Source organism: Rhagoletis pomonella, unplaced genomic scaffold (assembly GCF_013731165.1).
Source record: "Rhagoletis pomonella isolate Grant_MI unplaced genomic scaffold, Rhpom_1.0 Rhpom_scaffold_00005, whole genome shotgun sequence".
In the NCBI taxonomy this organism is placed as follows: domain Eukaryota; kingdom Metazoa; phylum Arthropoda; class Insecta; order Diptera; family Tephritidae; genus Rhagoletis; species Rhagoletis pomonella.
The window spans coordinates 4,295,292-4,307,261 of NW_023458559.1; positions in this window are offsets into that span (position 1 = coordinate 4,295,292).

Consider the following 11,970-nt stretch of genomic DNA (forward strand, 5'->3'; position numbering starts at 1 on the left):
AACAACCGTTATGTGAACAAAGTTATAATACCCTTGTGCACACGTGCGCTCGGGTATAAAAATATTCAAAAACAATTAGCTTTTCTGCTGCTGTTTCATTCTCGAGGTAATTGTTTTGTACAATTGGTAGCTTCGGTAATATGTGGTTGCCACATATATATAAACATACATACATGCTAGGGATGTTAATTTTTTCGTTTTTTATGATCCCGGGATTTTCGACATGTCGTTATCACAATCCCGGCATCCCGGGATTAGACCCGGGATTTAGATATTCATTACATTTCAACAACTTAAATCGAAAAAATTACTTCTATATTGTTTGAGAAGCTCTCCTACCAATAAATAAATAATAAATAAATGGGTTTGAAACCTAATTTTTATTTAAAGTGGCGCTTTTATTTTTTCTCTCTGACGTCAGCATTGCTTTTAAAGGACTTTGTATTTCAAAGATATGATTAATTCCAAAAAATTCAATGCAATGTAGCATAAAAGTATGGGTACAAAATGAAAGAGGAAATTTCTTTAGAATTAAAAAAAATAAATTTTTTGGATTCACAAGGACGAATAAGTAATTTTTTAAGCTGATAAAGTTAGAAGGACGAAATTCCAGGATGTCATCGAGTTTTTATTAGTCCTTAACATATAATTTTTTCAAAAATTGATTACGCACTGTGCTAAGTTCGCCTTGTTAATTCTTGTTGCTTTTTCCACTATTTCACTTGTTAAGCCAACTACAATCAAGCGCAGCTATTCCGCTGCTCACTTGCTCATGTCGTTGTTGGTTTTTGTTAATATTTCTATTATTATTTTATCATTTATCATATTATCATTTTATGGCCTTATAACAATTATATTCATCAATTTTTATGAGCTTGAGGCCGTTTTTTTAATGAAAACTTATTGTGGAAAAGCAACAATAACACTGTGGAACCAATTCAGGTTAACAAAAGTTAGGTCGATTCTGAGAGTGAGGGGTGAAAATAGAGGCTAAAGTAGAATACCAGTATTGCGGCGTTTGTTTATGTTAGTTCGAATTTTTTTTTTATCGACCTTCGAACTTTTCAGTCAAATGCCGATTTTCAGCACATTGTTTATATGGTTTTTTGTCTATAACTCGTCGACTAATTGATATTTTTTCAATCTGTTAAAGCCAAATTATTGCTAGAGACCTGTGCAACAATTAAAATTATAAAAAAAAATTGATTTAGAAAATTTTTGTAGTGCTTATGTAGCAAAATGTTGGAAATTTTTTTTTTCATGCTTTTTGAAAATATTTTCCACAAAACTAAGTCTATTTTGCTTTCTGTTTGATCTATAATATGCTTCTCAGTTTCTTCAATAAATTTCATTTGAAAAGAAAACAATCATAATACAAAACTTGCGTTTTCCAGCGTAATATTAATTTACTTCTCATTTCTTATGTACCAATTTTTTCAGTGTTGATTTTGAAGAAACATTGAAAAATAATGCATCTGGAGATTTCTTTCCTCTGTACCTGAAACGAAAATAGTTTTCAATCGTTAACATGTTTAAATTGTGCACTCTGACAAAGATATTAGAAAAATCTAGGAATTCAAAATATGCACACTCTATAGTTACCTTATTTCAAACTAGCCAATGCCCGCTTACTTCGCGGTGCCTAATAAGAGCTTTTGCGTTGGCCAATGCAAAAGAGCGTTTAAAAACAAAATTAGTCTGTAAAGTCAAAATTTTTGATTTAAGTTGAAACCACTAAGGTGCAGTATCCTCCTAACACATAGGCCAATAATAGTATCGCGGTGGTACCATATGGAATACCAATCCCTTTTGGTGTCATGAGCTTTACTGATGGTCTTATTTCCACCTGTGAGATCTCTGCCAATCATGCGTAATCTTTTTGTATGATCTTGCAACTACAACATTGGTGAGATGCGTATGCCAATAAAAGTTCTTATAGGGAAACTCAAGAGCACAGAAGTGCGTTTTCTGTTATAGGAGGGCCAAGAATCCTCGCTGTTCCACAGGATGAAAAGTTTTCCGGTACATTGCTAAATGAGTCGAGAGATCTCTTAGGTATCTTTCAAATGAAGCAATTGATATACCTACGGTAATCTTTCCTTGTTAATTCACCACTTTTACAATTCGTGGTAAAATTTATGAACTGTTTCTGGGTAGATGCAAGACCGCATGATCGTGCATGAGGGCGTCAGAAAAATTAAGTTCATCCCCATCCTTCATTTAGACATCTGAAAACTAAATTCGTATAACTTAAACATAGGTCCAAAGCAGACCATACACACGTGGTGTCTATACATTTCGGCTGCAGCGCCATCCATTGGGTTCATTTTCTGCAAAACCATTGCTTACCATAAAATTAATACGTGTTATGAATTTCAACCTTAACTCCAGCGGCACTAATCGGGTAAATTTTTATCAAAAGAATTTTCCATCATACAGGTACATAGCTCACATTTAAAATTTGAACGAACTCGGTTAATAAATACGATTTTTATTAATAACTTTACTCCAGCACCACCTATCGAGTTTTATAGTAGCATGTAATTGGACCATATATGTATGTAAGATAACCTCTGACAATCTGACATAACTCTATTCAGTATTTTTTGAGTTTATTCCGAACAACGAAAACGGCTATCATTTTATGCAAATAGGATAGGACAGTTTATAGCGAAACACGTAAAAGCAAAGTTCCATTCTTTGTGAAAAATTAAAAAAAAAATCCTCACAATTTTCACATAAATTTTTCCTTACTGAAAATTAAAGACAAAGCTACAATAGTTCAATGGGATTTAGAAATCTAGGAGAAAATGGTTCCCAATCGAATGATACTTGCGCGTTTACGTAAATGTATATCGATCCAGCCTTTCCAATAATTACCACTTTTCGCCATAATTACGGTATTGATAACATATGTAGCTGTGTAGAATTTCAGGATGTTAGCGTATGCCGTTCCGGAGATAAGCTATATGAGAAGTTCAGTTTGTATGGAAGGAAAGAGCCGCGCTCCCTTTCCCAATGCTTTTGCAATATATGCATCAGTGCTAAGTTTCAGTTCCCCAGCGTAATTGGTTTTAGAGATATATTGGTTTTTTACGTTTTAGTCTGTATAAGAATTTTAGGAATATCCCGAGCTACATACCGAGTAAATTTTTGGTCAGAATATTTATTTTCATTATTTAGTAGTTTAGTGAAATACATTGTAAAGAGAACTGTATGAAATTGTAAAACGTGACGTCTCAGATTTCTTAATTTTTTGGCAGCAACAACGAAAAGTTTTAATTTTTTTAGCGAAAAACCTTCCACACAGAAATAAAAAAAAAATTAAGTTTTTGGTTATATCAAGGCGAAATTTTGAGACCGGTCCGTTGCTAACTCTAAATATAAACAACGACGCACTGGAAAAACGTAATACGTTCAAATACCTAGGAATAATGATCGACGATAAACTAAAAGAAAAAAAAAATGGATTCTATTTTTTCAATTAGAGCTCTAGCAATATGTACATCGGTGAAAACTGCATTTAATTCCAAACATTAGCTTTTGCGTGATACGCTTACAAACATACAGACAAACATACCAAAATTTTATATTTGGCTTCTGTTGATCTAATAAATCCCCCATTAATTTTTCTTTAACATCTATTATGTACAGATATCGGCCTGTTGCAATTTTATTATTCTCAAATACTCTCGTTTGATACCCATATGGCAACACTTAGTTTATATTATAAATTTAACTGAATTAAAGTTTTCAAATAAGTGGCAACCCGCTTCAAGAATATTTTCAAAAGTACGCTTCCTAATCCTCTTTAGTTTAATATTCGTATTGCAATATTTCATTTATTTTACAAAATTTAATGTATACAATTTTTCAATCAGTTGGCAAATCCCCTAAAAATATTTTCAGCATTAAAATTTCCTAGCCTCTTTAGTTTGATGCCAATATTGCAATATTTAATTTATACTATCAACTAAATTAAATTAAAGTTTTCAAATAGGTGGCAACGTTCCACAAAAATGTTTTCAGCTGTAAGCCTTTGTAAGTTTCTTTCTTTTGACAGCCATATTGCAGTATTCACTTTACCGTATCAATTGACCTAAATTGAAATTTTAGACACAGGTGGCAACTCTCTAATTTTTTCTTCTATATTGGTAGTTAGATCTCTAGCGACACATCGGTGAAAACTGCATTCAATTCCATGTTTTCACCTGATGCGCGTACAAATATACAGACAGACAGAGATTCAAAAATTCTAAAAATTGTTTATTTGGCTTTAATAAAAACCCGTCACATTAATTTTACTTTAATATCTATAAGGTACAGCCGTCGACCTGTTTCAATTTTATTATATGTATAGATGTAGATACAGATTTCATTTATTTTATCAATTTAATAAAATAAAATTTTTCAAACAGGTGGCAGCCCTCCCTAAAAATATTTTCAATATTTTATATTTTTCGAGCTCAAGGTCGCATGAAAATCAAGACACAATTTTTGATTTTGCATTCGTTTTTATTTGTCGATATTTCGACTTCAGTCTGAAGTCATCATCAATGACAATGTTTGAGCGACAGTCATTGTCAAATGTTCCTGATGATGACTTCAGACTGAAGTCGAAATATCGGCTAATAAAAACGAATGCAAAATCAAAAAATTGTGTTTTGATTTTCATGTGGCCTTGAGCTCGAAAAATATACAATATTGTTTGTAACGAACGGCCAATAAACAATAGGATAAAAATATTTTCGGCAATAAAATTTCCTAAACCCCTTCAGTTTGATACCCATATTGCAATATTCAATTTATCTTATAAATTAAATTAAATGTAAATTTTCAAACAGGTGGCATCTCTAAAAAGATATTTTTGGCTATAAGCCTTCTTCAGCCTCTTTCTTTTGACGCTCATATTGCAATATTCATTTTTTCTTATCAATTTACTTAAACTCCAATTTTCAAACAGGTGGCAACTCTCTAATTTTTTCCTCCTATATTTTATTCAAATCTATGCATTCGTTTTCGAGTGATGCGCGAACAAACATACAGACAGACAGACAGACAGACAAAAATTCTAAAAATGGTTGATTTTACTTGTGGTGCTCTAATAAAGACCCCCCACATTAATTTTTCTTTAATATCTATAATGTACAGACATCGACCTGTTTAAATTTTATTATATGTATAGATGGAATCGCAGTTTGGTGATAACGTTCGCCTTGCTCATCATATTCATTTGGCAACTGTTGAGCGAGTTGATCAAGATGCTGATGCAAGAGATGAGTTTTGTACGACATATTAACCCCAATTTCATCGAAAGCTGCCAACATGTTGCAACAGATTGCCTGTAGTTGTCTTTGGGTTCTTTACCCAAAAGTCCTTTAATGACTGCTTTCAATGCGAGCCATGCATTTAATTCGCGGTCTGTCAGAACTTGGTCAAAATCTTGACGACTCATTAGTTTCCGTATGTCGGGACCATTAACAACCCCTTCCTGAATTTTGGCGTTACTTAGTCTTGGGAAAATGTCTTTTAAGCGGTTGAATACTGCAGGTCTTTTTGCGATACATTTCAAAAAAATTTTAGCAATGCCAAGTTGGAGCAATGGCAACAAAATTTTCATTTCAGGAACAAGACTTTCGTGTAGCCTATTGTCTTTAGGCCATTTCCGTCCAATGCGACTATTCCAGTTATGCTGTTTGTACTGGTTTCTTCCTTTTATACCTTCTCCGTTTTGTGAATCCCAATCGCACAAAAAACACGGATATTTTGGACGGTCAGATGCTGTTCAGCCTGTAATCAATGAAACTATTTTGAGGTCGCAGCAAATTCGCCACTGGTGTTCGTTATATTTAACTACTTCCAGAATGTGTTTCAAATTATCGAAATTTTCACTAGTGTCAGTGCTATACGCAATTGGAACAGAAGGCATTCTATTCGTCTTGTGCAAAAGCACAACTTTTAAGCTTATTAGTGAACTATCGATGAATAAACGCCAATCATCTTTTTTATAGGTTAACCCCATCGTCTCCATTAACTTTTCGATATCGTTGCAATAAGCGAAATTTTTTGCATCATTCACATTGAAGAACTTTTCTAACTCTTTTTGGCGTTTTCGATATGCTGTTACTTTGGTACCTTTCGCCAGCAAATTATTTCCTTTCAAAAATGAAGCCAGTTGTTCTGATTTCTTCTAAGTCAAACACAAAATTACAACAACTGCATCCAATTGCTTTTGTGTGACTAGGATTGGGTCCTTTGATGTTTCATAGGATGTACCTTCACCAGGGTCGTATTCTGAGAAGAAATGCATGGATATAGCAGCGGCGGTTGTAGTACTGATATCTGTTTGAAGATCAATACTTCGGTATGTTGGTACTGGAACGTATTCTGAATGCGGTAATGGTAATTGGACACTTGGCACTGCTACATAAGTTTTATTCTTTGCTTTCCTTCTATTCAAAGTTTTATGGTAGTTGATACATCCATAGCAATTTTCTTGTTGATGCGGGCTGTTGTCTAACCACGTCATTGGTATACCAAAAGCATAGCCTTCTTCTTTTCACTTTTCCATTGCATAACACTTGAATAGCAATTAAAGCAATTTTTTTTAGGGGCATAGTTTACGTAAGTGATAAACTCTTATGAGAAATATTGTTTAAAGGCTTCCAAAAAACAATCACTCGCATTGCCACATTTTTCATCGCTTGCTATGAAACGTCCACAAACATTACAAAAATGGTCCATTTTACATTTTGGTTCCGACATTTTTAATACAATATATATTATACAATGTTGTTTTTGTTATTTTTATGAAACCGATGCACTTAACTTAAATCACTCACAAAATAAAATAAGTTCCAAAAAAATTAATAGCGCATTTTATCACGACCCAGCGAAAATTAAAAGACATAAGCTTCGGCTGAGTTTCGAGTATTAACTGAATCTTTATTTTTGATATTAGTTCGCTTGTACGAAATAAATAAAAATCGCTACCTGTGCGGTGGTTGGAAAAAAAAGAGGAAGACGAGGAAAAAGAGGAAGAAGGGGAAGAAATTTATTGCATTTGACTGCAAAGTTCGAAGGTCGATTAAAAAAAAATCGAACTAACATAAACAAACGCCACGATACGGGTCTTCTAATTTAGCCTCTATTTTCACCCCTCACTCTCAGAATCGACCTAACTTTTGCTAACCTGAATTTGTTCCACAGTGTAATTTGAAAAAAAATGGTAGAAGTGATAGCTATCAGCTAGAGAGTGATCACCACATTTCCTCATCATACTTCTTTCAGTAGTATTCGAGCCGACGATCCCACTGACTCAGCCAGTTGCCTACGCACTGTGCTAAGTTCACCTTGTTAATTCTGGTTGCTTTTTCCACTATTTTACTTGTTGTTTTTCAAAAATAAATATTGCAAAATTTCAAGGATAAAATTTTAAAAGGACATTTTCAATACTTACCCGTCCTTATGCACCAAAAAATTGAATCTGTTTAAATTCTTCAGAATTTTCTATTTAATTCGGTACCTATACTTTTTCTCTAAGCACATTTCACTGAATTTTTTAAATAATTTTTGATTTACTGACGTCAGAGTCAAAAACTAAAAACGCAATTTTACTATATTTGGCCCATGGCTTCGCGAATAATTAGTTTTTTTTTGTAAAATTTACTAATATTGAGCTAGACATTTTTAAAATCAATTAATTTTTAATTAAAAAAAATAGCAAATATAGCCAATACTGGTCAAGAAAAGGAGTTTCTATTATTGCCATCAATGCAAATTACGAATATATATACATAAGTACGTATATGACAAATGTTACATAAATTTAATTTTTACTTTTTAACTGACTTCAAAAAGGGGAGGAGGTTATCAATTCATGGAAATATTTTTTTTGTATGTTACCGGATAACTTTGGACCACGTTAACCAATTTCTATAGTTCCTCTTTTAAGGGAAAGGTGGGTCCTCAGATCCCCAGTGGTCCCATACTAATTTGATTTACATAGATCCTATAATTAACCATGAAGAAATTAACGGTAACCTTAAATTTTTAATTGGGAATTGAACTCGGTTTTGCTTTTTGGCTAAAAATTACTTGAAATAGTCAGGTTTTTATTTAATAAATGATGGATTTTAATTTTTAACCGACTGCAGATAAGGAGAAGATTATCACTTCGTCGGAATATTTTTTTTATGTAAGTTACCGCATAACTTTGGACTACGTAAACCGATTTCTATTAATATTTTTTTTTTTAAGGAAAGGTGGTACTTCAGAGGTGGTCCCATATTAATTTGGTTTAAATGCGATCATTGAATCATGAAGAAATTAACGATAATCTTAAATTTTTAAACTTATGAGAATTGAAGTCGGTTTTGTTTTTTAACCGACTTCACAAACAGGAGGAATGTTATCAATTCGTCGGAATATTAATTTTTTTTTAGTATGTCTCTGCATAACTTTGGACCACGTTAACCGATTTCTATAATTCTGATTTAAATCCGGTCATTAGATCATGAAGAGATTAACGATAATCTTAAATTTTTATATGAGAGTTGAAGTCATACGAAAGTATTCCTCGAAAATTTTATTTAAAAATTTTAATGTAGTCGATTGATTAATCCTTATTAGACCATACATATGTGCAACTAAATGGACTCATTTTAAAAGACAATCTTAACTAATAGCAAAGCACAAATTTAGTTTAGTAAGTAGAGTGGAGTACTGAACTCAAATTTTATTGATTTGTTTTCATACGAATGTAAGAATATTAACAGGAAATATGACTACCATTTGCTCACTACAAAAATATGTAGGACAGGCGTAGAAAAAATTAATAAATCTGAAGTATGTAAATACATATCGTCACCCCTATGCTAGAAGCATGAATTTGCAACTTTACCAATTTTGAGTTATTGGGTTGACTTGATTAACTTTTATCCTATGTTATACCAAAACCCAGAATACCATGCGTATACGGAAACCATATATTTCACAAAGTCAATTACATGAATGCTAAGTTAAGCCTCCTAACAAACATCAAACTTGATTTCCCAAAATTTTAATTTCCACACATTCATGTTTCTAGCATGCGGGGAACGATATGTACTTGCCGATTTGATTTACAGTAAAATAAAATTATAGTTTTAAAAACTAAAACCTCCCTATTATAATTGCCACTCGTACTGTCATCAGGTATGTAACTTGCGAATAGAAATCGCTGCATCTTTTAGGCGCATCAATATTACATAGTTACATCCCGAGCTAATAAAAGGAAGGTAAAAATTATTAAAAAAGCAGACTTCTAGGTTGCTCAGCAAATCGGCTAATCGTTTCTGCAATTATTTCACATAATACATTCACTAAAACAAATGTATGCTTAAGATGCAAAAACCTAAAGGTAAATTTTTTAAGAAATTAAACTGACAATTAATTAAAACTAGTAGTAACCCCGGAAATTTAGGTGAATGCAGTAAAGAAATACTTACTAAGATTAAGAAATTAAATTTAAGCATATAATAAAACGTGATATTCGTAAATATACTTCAGTATTTAGTTGAAGATTTATTTAAAGAAATTCGTTAAAGACAACAATTAATCTTGTACTGCTAGAGGCTTGATAACCCAGAAAATTTACGCCGTTTATTGTGAAAGGCATTTAGTATCACACTTTTAAACTAATGCTTTATTAACCCTCTCAGTATAATTTCAACCACTGATTCTAACAATTTTTAAATGAGGCTTAATCTGGTTTTCGTACGAATCGAACATTTGAAATTTTTGAATACAAAATTATAGGAAAATTTCATGATTTTCGATTCGTACGAAAACAAGAATACGCCCCAATATGTATACCGCCTAATTCTGTACCGTTCATTTCAAAAATCACATCAACAAATTTGTAATGCTTTGAGATTTGCCGTTATTCAGGGTCCTTTATAATGGTCAGTGATATCCTAGGTGTTTAAAAAAGAAAGTGATGTCAACCATTTTTATTTTTTGCTTTCATGAAATATATTTCAAAACTATGAATAACACTGTGCCACAAAAACAAAAAAATCAGAAAACACAAAAGAATCGATATACTCACGAAACTATGGGCCATATATAGTAAAACTGCCCTTTTAGTTTTTCACTCTGACTTCAGCATTTTCTTCAAATGACTTCGAAATTTTAAAGATATGATTAATTCAAAAAATTATTTAAAAAAATCAGTGCAATGTAGAATAACAATGAAAGAGAAAATTCTGTTGAATTTAAAAACAATAAAGTTTTTTGATTTATAAGGACGAATAGGTATTGAAAATACGCTTTTAATACATTTTATTTTTTCAAGTTAATAAAGTTTGCAGGACGAAATTCGATGATGTGGTCGTATATGCATATATTAGTCCTCAAACAATCATTTTTCCAAAAATAAATACTGCACATTTTCAAGGGTATTTGTCGAAAAAATTTTTAAAGAGCATTTTCCATACCCATTCGTCCTTATGCACCAAAAAAATCACTTATTTTTGATACCCTTGTCTTTATACTACATTGCACTGAATTTTGAAATCATTTTTTGAAATAAATAATCATATTTTTTATATTCCAAATTCCTTTTAAAAAAATCCTTACGTCAGAGAGAAAAACTAAGTACGCAGTTATACATGACTCGAAAAAATTACAACGTGTTAATTTTTTTTTAAATATTAGTAATGTTTTTCGAGCTATTTATTATACCCGAGCGTACTTGTGCACAAGGGTATATTAATTTTGTTCAAATAACGGTTGTTTGTAACAGCCAAAACGAATCAAGATAGATATAGACAAATGTATACATAAATGATCCGGATGAAAAAAGAAATCGATTAAGCCATGTCTGTCTGTCCGCCCGTCTGTCCGTCTGTCCGTCTGTCCGTCTGTCCGTCCGTCCGTGTACACGATAACTCGAGCAAAAATTGAGATATCTCAACGAAATTTGGTATGTAGATTTCTGTTAATCCAAGGTAGGCTGGTATTGAAAATGGCCGAAATCGGACAGTAACCACGCCCACTTCCCATATAACGGTAATTTCCAGAAATACGAAAACTGCGATATTTTAGTAACTACTAAAGATAATTCACTCAAAATTGATATTTACAATAATTTTCAGACGAAAAATGAGAATATTATAAATTTTTGGAAAATGGGCGTAGCCACGCCCACTTATGGTTACATGTGTATATCTTGGTAACCGCTGCACCAATTTCTTCCAAACTTGGCACAGTTGTTGGCCTTCGCACAACATACCAAATGGCCGAAAATTTTTAAAATCGCGTAATAACCACGCCTACTTCCCATATAACGGTAATTTTCAGAAATACGAAAACTGCGATATTTTAGTAACTGCTAGAGATTATTCACTCAAAATTGATATTTACAATAATTTTTAGACGAAAAATAAGAATATTATAAATTTTTGGAAAATGGGCGTAGCCACGCCCACTTATGGTTACATGTGTATATCTTGGTAACCACCAGTTTCTTCCAAACTTGGCACAGTTGTTGGCCTTGGTACAGCATAAAAATTCGCCGAAACTTTTTAAAATCGGACAATAACCACGCCCACATCCCATATAACGGTAATTTAGAGAAATACAAAATCTTCGATAAATCAGTAAATATTGAGGCTAATTTATTCAAAATTGATGCTTGCAACAATTCTTTACCAAGAAATACGTTTATGGTAAAATTTTGGAAAATGCGCGTGGCACCGCCCACTTATGATCACATATATGTATATCGGTAACCGTTCTACCAATTTGTACCAAACTCGGTGCGGTTATTGTGCTTGCCACATATAAGCAAAACGTTGAAAATTATTGAAATCGGACTAAAATAACGGCCGCTTCTCATATAACGGTAAATTTCAGAAATGCTTGAAACTTCAATATTTCGAAATTGAAGGACGCTAATTTACTCAAAATTGATACACCCCGGCTTAC